Source organism: Neofelis nebulosa, chromosome 9 (genome assembly GCF_028018385.1).
Source record: "Neofelis nebulosa isolate mNeoNeb1 chromosome 9, mNeoNeb1.pri, whole genome shotgun sequence".
Lineage (NCBI taxonomy): Eukaryota > Metazoa > Chordata > Mammalia > Carnivora > Felidae > Neofelis > Neofelis nebulosa.
Window position 1 is genome coordinate 61,578,191 of NC_080790.1, and position 11,008 is coordinate 61,589,198.

At 38.8% G+C, this 11,008-nt stretch overlaps 1 pseudogene; it reads right to left on the reverse strand.

Annotated features, from left to right (window-relative positions):
* Nucleotides 1-2,205: 2,205 nt before the first annotated feature.
* On the reverse strand, nucleotides 2,206-2,798 carry LOC131486211 (ras-related C3 botulinum toxin substrate 1-like; annotated as a pseudogene).
* Between the last annotated feature and the right edge of the window lie 8,210 nt (nucleotides 2,799-11,008).

Sequence of the window (11,008 nt, forward strand, 5' to 3'; positions counted from 1 at the left end):
GGTATCTCCACATGAAATATCTATTAACTTATAAAGATGCAATGTAACTTCACAACAGAGAAAATTAGAAGACGTTATCTTAAGTGATCAAATTTAATACCATCAACAATGTACAAACTGACACTGTGTGCCCCTTAATGGGATATGAGGATTCACTGAATGAATGAATCCAAATATGAAGGGCATTCTACAAAATGACTATGTCTTATAATCTTCAAAAATGTCAAAGGAATTCCTTCTCTGCAGAAGACAGACACTCTCCTTGCAGGAAGTTGAGGTGGACCAGAGGGAGTGTTGAGGAGGAGTGGCAGGGTCAGTTTCAGTGCAAGCTTCAGGTAAGGACATAGGGTTGGTGGGGCATTGGGCTTTGGTTGCCCACTGAGAATCGCACCCACCTTCTCATGAAAAAGAAAATTTATGTATGTATGTATGTATGTATGTATGTATGTATGTATGTATGTATGTATTTATGATTCAAGGATTTGTTAAGCCATACATGCAAAACATACCACTAATTGCATTAGCAAAGATCAATGTAAAAAACACTCCACAATTCTGCAACTGTCAATTTAAAAAATTTTGTTCTAGTGGTTGAAAGGCCCACCCTTGTGTTCTTGCCCGTGGGTAAGTTGTATGGAACTTGGTTGGCAGGAGCAGGGGCTTACAGAACCTCACAGACCCAAAGGAACATGGCTAATGAGGCAGAGCAACAGGAAGCCTGTGTGTGTGTATGGGGGAGGCAGGTGGTGAGGCAAGGAGGAGGGTTAGCATTAGTCAAGGTACAGTATTGGTGATCTGGCAAGACAGTGGTGTTAAGAAAGTTCATAGTTTAGGAATATCTAAAATATTTCAAAAACTGTAAAGCTGCAACATATGATTTCTGCACCTAGTTACTAGAAAACTAAGGAAAGTGTTTATTAGCTTTGAATAATGTAACAAGGAAACAGAAATGCACTTTTACTACTCTACAAAAAAAAAAAAGTCTAATGCATTAACAGAAAGATTTTATAATACAAGGAGGCATATCGTTCATTAAGAAGGGGTTCTATAAGAAAGCACTAAGTTAGCAACTATGGGAACAACCAGTTCAAAGATGAGTTAAATACCCGGTTTCAGGAGGGATAGCACATCTAAGAAAAAAAGTTTAAAACACTTAGTGATGATACTGACCTTCCATCATTTACTGCATCTGACAGAAATTAACCTTTAAGATTTTACCTGTGACACTTTTACTCAGTTTAATTATGACGTGCACAGTGCAGCGTAAATTAACCTCCATATTTTGTAAGAATACTGCTTCATCCTCTGATCATGTCCTGTGCCACATATGCCCACCCTGGTGTGCCCACGGCCACAGCAGACCCTTCACTGAAGGGACACGGGAGTCTGAGGGGGTTCCAAATCTCAGCAAAAGCGAATATACTAACTTAAAATTTTTTTTTTTCACTACAAAATAAAAAAGATTGATCCAGAGAGCTGAGTCATTATTCTCATTCCATTAGGAGACACAGTACAGTGTTAGGGGGCTGACATGGGCTGTGTTAGGTGGCAAATTTCGTGAAGGAGGCTGTGTGGCTCTCCTGTCAGAGACTAGCAGATATCTGCATTTCTGAACTTGAGGCACTGCAGTCTCTTCTTAAAGACAAAGGTCTTAAACGGGTTCGTGCTGGGTGTTCTCAGCACAGCAATGCAACTTAGTTCACAAGATTTTGGCAACTTTTACTCTGAGCAAGAATAGGGGCTTTTGACAAATGAGGCTTTAAGAAAACTTGCCATTTTAGGGCTAAATTTTAATATAATGTTGAAGTTTAAAGCTTTAAACTTTAAACAAAACCTAAAAATTACTGATTGGTTCAAAATGGTTTTAGGGAAAAACTAACCTGTAACAAAAGTTTGGCATTGAGTGGGAAGTCTCCACCATCTTTGAGCAAAGCCTACAAAGGTTCTGAGGGAGACAGGACAGGAGAGGGGCCCAGACATCTATCTATAAGAGCAGGCATTTATCTCTTCCTCTTCTTGACAGGAGGTGGGGCAGAGAACCGCTGGAAAAGCTTCATCAAACACTGTCTTTTTTTTTTTTTTTTTAACATTTATTTATTTTTGAGAGACAGAGTGAGACAAAGTGAGAGCTGGGGAGGGTCAGAGAGAGAGGGAGAACACAGAATCTGAAGCAGGCTCCAGGCTCTGAGCCATCAGCACAGAGCCGGATGCGGGGCTTGAATTCAGGGATCGCGAGATCATGACCTGAGCCAAAGTGGGCCGCTCAACGTACTTAACCACCCAGGTGCCCCAATCAAACCTTGTCTTGAAGCCTAGCTGCGTGAGAACCTAGCACTCCAGGTATTTTACAGCATCAATCTCCTTAGCCATGGCCACACCCTGCGGATAGGTGATGAGAATCAACTTCTCCTTCAGTTTCTCAGTTGTGTCCTTGTTGTCCCTGAGGTCAAGTTTAGTTCCCACCAAGATGATGGCGGCGTTGGGACAGTGGTTTCACAGTTCAGGGTACCACTTTGCTCAAACATTTTCAAATGATGCAGGATTCACGAGAGAATACCAAATTAAGAATACATCTGTTTGTGGATAGGAAAAGGGACGTCATCTGGCATAATCTTCTTGTCCAGCTGTATCCCATTAGCCCAGATTCACGGGTTTTCCATCCACCATAACATTGGCAGAGTAGTTGTCAAAGACAGCGGGGATATATTCTCCAGGAAATGCATTGGTTGTGTAACTGAGGGTAAGCACGTTTTACCTACAGCGCCGTCTCCCACCAGCACACATTTAATGGCCTGCATCTGGGCCTCTAGCTGGGCCGCAGAAGGTGGGCGGCACGGCTGCGGGCGGGCAGGGAGCCGGGTGCTGGGGGGTGGGGGTGGGGGGCTGCTGTCCACACCACCTGGCTGTCCGCCAGCCGGAAGCCGGAACCCAGCAGCTCCCCACCCAAAGCTGGGGAAAACTGCGGAGAGACAGGAAAATCAAAAAAGAATTTTTTTTTAATGTCAAGATCATGAAACCCAAAGACTCAGAAACCGTCCCAGATTGCAAAAAACTGGAGAGACATGACAACTAGGTGCAAGGCATGATCCCAGATCCTTTACAGGTAATATAAAGGACATAATTGGGACAGTTTACAAAACTTGAATGCGATCTGTGTGTGTGTGTGTGTGTGTGTGCGTAGAGGAATTCTCTGTACTCTTCTTAAAACTTTTCTGTTAAGTTGGCAATTGTTTCAAAATAAAATGTTTTTTTTAAAAAAGATAAAATCAATGGGTTTTAGAAATCTTTTTTTTTTTTTTTTTTAAGGTATTTACTAGCTTGGCCAGAATCCTTGGATATGTTAAGATGAATTTGCTTGCAAGTAAAAGAAAATCAACTCAACTGTCTGAAACAATAAAATGCATTTTCTCACAAATGTCCAGATAGTTTAGCCAAAGGGTTAATTCACTAGCCCCAGGCTTTCATTAGGTTGTTCCCCACTTCCATTTACCAGTGCAGCAGCTTTGTCCTCCTCTCTTGGCTCTCTTCACAATTGCAGTATGGTTTCAGCAGCTCCAAACCAAATGTTCTGACATTAAAATATCCAGTAGCTTCAAGGGAAAGAAGAGTGTATCTCTTATTCGGCCTATTTTTATTTTTTTATATTTATTTGTTATTTTTAAATTTTTTTTTTTTACGTTTATTTATTTTTGGGACAGAGAGAGACAGAGCATGAACGGGGGAGGGTCAGAGAGAGAGGGAGACACAGAATCGGAAGCAGGCTCCAGGCTCTGAGCCATCAGCCCAGAGCCCGACGCGGGGCTCGAACTCACCGACCGCAAGATCGTGACCTGAGCCGAAGTCGGATGCTTAACCGACTGAGCCACACAGGCGCCCCTATTTGTTATTTTTAAAGTAAGCTCTATGCAGGGCTTGAACTCACAACCCTGAGATCAAGAATTCCATGCCTGGGGCGCCTGAGTGGCTCAGTTGGTTAAGCATCTGACTTCGGCTCAGGTCATGATCTCACGGTTTGTGGGTTCGAGCTCCACATCAGGCTCTGTGCTGACAGCTCAGAGCCCGGAGCCTGCTTGGGATTCTGTGTCTCATTCTCTCTCTGCCCCTCCCCTGCTTGTGCTCTGTCTCTCAAAAATAAATAAATGTAAAAGCAAAATTTAAAAAAATAAAGAATCCCATGCTGTACTGACTGAGCCAGCCAGATGCCCCCATGCCTATTTTTAAACATCAGGGAAGATTTCCCAGAAGCCTTACAACAGACTTTCTCTCACCTCTCATTATCCATAATCACATGTGCATTTTTAAACCACTGCTAAAGGAGCTAAATCACCATTAGTAGTTTGGACTATTCAAAATTCATCTTATAGGGCTAGTGAAAGGCCAGCTTCCCTTAAAAACATTTGACTACTTAATATCTGAACAAAATTAGCAAAGACATGAGGGAATGGTTGCTGGGTAAGCAACCAAAATCATCTGCCATAATGCTCATTAATTCAATTGAATAATATTTAAAGATTTCTTTAAATATCTCTATCTTCAAGTGTACAGGAAAGTTTAAAGAGTATATATTATATATAGTGGGTTTATGAATTTATTTCACAACATTGAGGTATTTGATTTTTCTAGACCCAATTACAAACTCAAACCTCCACTCAGTCCCCTCACCCCACTGATTCACATAAATCCCAGTGCTGGTGCCCCTGACACATAATCCATTTGTCTGGTCATTGACCTCCCCAACCTCACCATTCACTGAGATGTATGTATTCACACCTCCATCCGATCACCAACTATGTAGTCCAATAGAGACCAGAGTCTAGTATGAAGGGAATGGGAAAGAAGAGTGTTAAGATGAACAAAGGGATTATAGGGACAACCCCTGCCCCCTTCCCATATATACTGACTCCCATATACATATAACATCAGAAACTCAAAAACCCAATGTAGACATTATTAGATTGCATAAGCGTTGTTCACTGAAGAGCCAAATACTTTACTGTGATTGTACTTTTTTATCTCTGGATTTAGTGCATAACTGAAAGAAGATCCGCTTCGTGTCTCTCCTCTGTTGGGTCCCTTGTGTTTGAGGAACCACATCTTCCTTTTCCTTTATATTACATTCACAAACAACTTCTGGAGAAAGTATGTGTGGGAGGTAAACTGAGTCACTGACTGACTCAAAGTCACCACTCTGCTGCCACACTTGAAATTTCACTAGTTAGAGAAATGCCACATTCAAAGCATTTTCTATTGTCTTCTTTGCATGGTTCCATTGTCCACAACTTTCCACTGTTGCTCTTGAGAATACAATGTCATTTCAATTCCCTATATTTTGAATATGCCCTGATTTTTTTTTTTTTGTAAAAGTATTTAGAATTTTTTCTTTATCTCTGGCAATGTGAATTTTAAAATGATATATCTTGTTTTTGTTTCTTTGGCATCACTTTTATTTTTTATTATAAAAAACACAAGAGGGGCACCTGGGTAGCTCAGTCGGTTAAGTGTCTGACTTCACCTCAGGTCATGATGTCATGGTTCATGGGTTCGAGCCCCACATCGGGCTCTCTGCTTTCAACGTGGAGCCTGCTTCGGATTCTCTGTCTCCCTCTTTCTGCCCCGCCCCTGCTCACTCTTGAGCTCTCTCACTCAAAACTAATGAAACATTAAAAAATAAATTAAAACACACATGCACAAAAGTTTTAAGAAATGATTAATATAAGACAATTCAGAACCATGATGAGTTATTAAACTCATTTTCCAGGGGCACCTGGGTGGCTCAATTGGTTAAGTATCTGACTTTTGATCTTGGCACAGCTCACGATCTCTTGGTGGGATTGAACCCTGCATCAGGCTCTGCGCTGACCATGTGGAGCCTGCTTGGGATTTTCTCTCTCTCTCTCTCTCTCTCTCTCTCTCTGCCCCTTTCCTGCATGTGCACACACTTTCTTTCAAAATAAATAAATAAACTTAAAAAAAGTTTAAACTCATTTTCTATATACATATAACTAAAATTCCAAAAGCAGAATATCATTAAATGTGAAACACATGGTAGGACTGTCCATATATACATAGCACAGGCAGAAATCTGCCTGCAGTCATCTTTGAATCTTTCTTGTTCATATCATTGATGCAAAAAGACCTGCAATTAAACTTCTACACTTCAGTTGTCTTACTATATATATATATATATATATATATATATATATATATATATAGTTTCAAGTTTTCATCTGAATTCCAGTTAACCTACAATGTAATTTTAGTTTCAGGTGCAGAATCTAGTGATTCATCACTTATATACAACACCCAGTGCTCAACACAACAAGTGCCCTCCTTAATACCCATTGTCCATTTAACCAATCCCCACCCCCCATCTACTTCCCCTCCAGTAACCCTTAGTTTGTTTTCTATCATTGAGTCTGTTTCCAGGTTTGCCTCTCTCTTTTTTTCCCCCTATGTTCATTTGTTTTGTGTCTTAAGTTCCACATATGAGTAAAATCATATGGTATTTGTCTTTCTTTGACTATTTGGCTTAGCATAATACTCTCCATCTGTGTCATTACAAATGACAAGATTTCATTCTTTTTAATGAATATTGGATATTGAATATTATTCAATATTCCACTGTGTGTATGTGTGTGTGTATGTATGTATGTATATATACATACACCACATCTTCTTTATCCATTCATCAGTGGATGGACATTTCAGGTCTTTCCATAATTTGGTTATTGTTGATAATGCTGCTATAAACTTTTGGGTGCATGTATCCCTTTGAATCAGTATTTTTGTATCCTTTGGGTAAATACCTAGTAGTGCAATTGCTGGTAGTTCTATTTTTAACTTTTTGAGGAATCTCCATACTGTTTTCCAGAGTGGCAGCACTGGTTTGCATGCCCACCAACAGTGCAAGAGGGTTCCCCTTTCTCTACATCCTCACCAACATTTGTTGTTTCCTTTGTGGTTAATTTTAGCCATTCTGACAGGTGTGAGGTGATATCTTATTGTAGTTTTGATTTGTATTTCTCTGATAATGAGTGATGTTGAGCATCTTTTCATGTGTTAGCTATCTGTATGTCTTCTTTGGAAACATGTCTATTCATGTCTTCTGCCCATTTTTTCACTGGGTTATTTTTTAGGGGGAAGTGTTGAGTTTGATAAGTTCTTTCTATATTTTGGATACTAACCCTTTATCAAGATATGTCATTTGCAAATATCTTCTCCCATTCTGAAGGTTGCCTTTTAGTTTCATTGATTATTTCCTTCACTGCGCAGGAGCTTTTTATCTTGATGAAATCCGAATAGTTTATTTCTGCTTTTGCTTCCCTTTGCTTCAGGAGACATATCTAGTAAGAAGTTGTTATGGCGGATGTCAGAGGTTACTGCCTGTGTTCTCCTCTAGGATTTTGATGGTTTCCTGTCTCACATTTATGTCTTTCATCCATTTTGAATTTATTTTTGTGTATTGTGTAAGAAAGTGGCCCGGTTTCATTCTTTTGCATGTTGCTGTCTGGTTTTTCCAACACCATTTGTTGAAGAGACTGTATTTTTCCCATCGTATATTCTTTTCCGCTTTATTGAAAATTAGTTGACCATATAGTTGTGAGTCTAATTCTGGACTTTATATTCTGTTCCATTGATCTATGGAACAAAAATAGTCTGTTTTTGTGCCACTACCATACTGTCTTGATGACTACAGCTTTGTATTATAGCTTGAAATCCGGAATTGTAATGCCTCCAGCTTTGGTTTTCTTTTTTAAGATTGCTTTGGCTATTCAGGGTCTTTTCTGGTTCCATACAAATTTTAGGATTTTTTGTTTTAGCTCTGTGAAAAATGCTGGTGGTATTTTGATCAGGATTGCATTAAATGTGTAGATTGCTTAGACATTTTAACATTTGTTCCTCCAATCCATGAGCATTGAATGTTTTTCCATTTCTTTGTGTCATCTTCAATTTCTTTCATCAGTTATTTACAGTTTTCAGAATAAAGATCTTTCATCTCTTTGGTTAGATTTATTCCTAGATACCTTATGGTTTTTGGTGCAATTGTAAATGTGATCAATTCCTTGATTTCTCTTTCTACTGCTTCCTTATTAGTGCTAAGAAATGCAACAGATTTCTGTACATTGATTTTGCATCAACTTTACTGAATTCGTGTATCAGTTCTAGCAATTTTTGGGGGGAGACTTTTGGGTTTTCTATATAGAGTATCATGTCATCTGCAAATAGTGAAAACTTGACTTCTTCCTCGTCGATTTAGATGCCTTTTATTTCTTTTTGTTGTCTGGTTGCTGAGGCTAGGACTTCCAGTACTATGTTAAATAACGGTGGGACAATGGACATCCCTGCCTTGTTCCTGACTGTGGAGGAAAAACTCTCAGTTTTTCCCCACTGAGGATGGTATTAGCTGTGGGTTTTTCATATGTGGGCCTTTATGATGTTGAGGTATGTTCCTTCTATCCCTATTTTGTTGAGGGCTTTTATCAAGAATGAATGCTGTACTCCCTGGGAGGGGAGGGTCTTGCAGACCCCTGGGGTGCATTTCAAGGCCTGCCACTGGCTGGGTGCTCTGATCAAGGAGGGCCTGCAGTGCACCCCTGCAGAAAGGTCTTCACAGGTACTCTAAACATGGTCTATACCCCGAGTGTGGGGCCTGCCGGAGAATGGCAGGTTCATCACCCCTCCTGTGCTACCTTCTCGCCCATCCTAGAAAAAAAAAAAAAAAAAAAAAAAAGAATGAATGCTGTACTTTGTCAAATGCTTTTTCTGCATCTATTGAGAGGATCAAATGGGTTCTTATCCTTTCTTTTATTATTTTGGTGCATCGCATTGATTGATTTGCCAATATTGAACCATCCTTGCAACCAAGGAATAAATTCCACTTGATCATGGTGAATGATTCTTTCAAGGTACTTTTGGCTTTGATTTGCTAGTATTTTGTTGAGAAGTCTTATAGCCATGTTCATCAGGGATACTGGCCTGTAGTTCTCTTTTTTAGTGGAGACTTTGTTTGGTTTTGGAATCAGGATAATGCTGGCCTCGTAGAATTAGTTTGGAAGTTTTACTTCTATTTCTATTTTTGGAATAGTTTGAGAAGAATAGGTATTAACTCTTCTTCAAATGTTTGATAGAATTCCCCTGGGAAACCACATGGCCCTGGACTTTTGTTTGTTGGGAGATTTTTGGTTACTGATTCAATTTCTTTGTTGGTTATTGGTCTGTTCAAGTTTTCTAGTTCCTCCTGTTTCAGTTTTAGTAGTTTATATGTTTCTAGGAATTTACCCATTTTTTCCAGATTGCCCAATTTATTGGCATATGATTTTTTTGTAATATTCTTATAATTGTTTGATATATATATTTTAAGGAATATTAAAGATATGAGCAAAATGTATTAAAGTCAGTTTCTGTTAGGGGCTTTCTGTGCTTTATTCTGAACAATTGTGCACAATATCTTGAGAAAAACTTGTACCCCATTTCTAGTTAAGATAGTAGAGAGTTTTCTAGTTCTTTTTTTAGTCAATTTTTTTTCAATCATTTGAGAGCAAAGTACAAAAATTGCTCATGAACCAAATCACATCTTTATATTGTCATGTTCATTATAAAATGCCACTCAATTCTCCAATGCCTGTTAAATTCTTTCCTCATATTAACATCCCTCTTTTGAAATACCTAGTGTGGTTTCTGTTTCTCTGACACACAATCTTTTTATAGTTGCTAATTTTAAAAACACGTAAACTATAAAAAAAAAAAAAAGAAAAAAATAGAGCAAAGTGGTTGGACTTACTCAACCAGATATAAAGATCTTTATAAAGCACAGTAATAAGATAGTGTACTTTTAGCATAGGACTAGACAAAGACCAATGGAACAAAATAAGAATCCCAGAAAAACATATATACATAGAAACATCATTTATGTCAGGTAGCATTATAAATCAGTGGAAAAAGGATAAATGGGGCTGGAATCATTTTACATTTAAGTGGGAAAAAAAGAGAATCAGATCCCCACTTTATCTCATACACAAAGTCAATAACAGGTGAATTAATGTGAAAAAACAAACTTTAAAAGTTCTGAAAGCAAATATTGGTATAAATATCAGGATATGAAAAGATTTTTTAAATAAGACACAGAAACTATGAACCATTAAGGAAAAAACTGGCATATATGACTACATCAAAATTAACTTCCATGAACAAAGGCACCTTAAGCAAAGTGGAAAGAAATGCCAGTCTGAAAGAAAATACTCATAATGTATCAATCCATAAAGGATTGTATCCTTCAGAATATAAAGAAATCTTACAAAATCAATTTTAAAAAACTCAATAGAAAAATGGGCAAAGGATATAAATAGGCAATTTTCAGAACAGGAAACACAAATGGCCAATAAAAATGTGAATATATGCTTAACCTCAGTAATAATTAGAGGCATATAAATAAAAATAACAAGACAAGGGCGCTTGGGTGGCTCAGTTGGTTAAGCATCCGACTTCAGCTCAGGTCATGATCTCACGGTCCATGAGTTTGAGCCCCGCGTTGGGCTCTGTGCTGACAGCTCAGAGCCTGGAGCCTGTTTCGGATTCTGTGTCTCCCTCTCTCTCTGACCCTCCCCTGTTCATGCTCTGTCTCTGTCTCAAAAATAAATAAACGTAAAAAAAAAATTAAAAAAAAAAACAGCAAGACAATATTTCAGTCTCACTGGACTAGTAAATATTAGTCGATCAGTACTGTGGTAACCATTCACAAACATTCAGACCCTGAAGGAGAAATGGGAGCTCTTGAAAGTTAGATGTCATCACATGACTTGTTTTGGCCAATTAAATATGAGCAGAAGTGATGTGTGTCACTTCTGCTCAGACACTTTTTTTTGTGTGTGTGTTTATTTTTGAGAGAGAGAGAGAGAAGAATAGAACAGAGGAGGGCAGAAAGAGAGAAAGGGACAGAGGATTGGAAGCAGGCTCTGTGCTGACAGCAGAGAACCCAATGTGGGGCTTGAACACACGAACTGAGATCAAA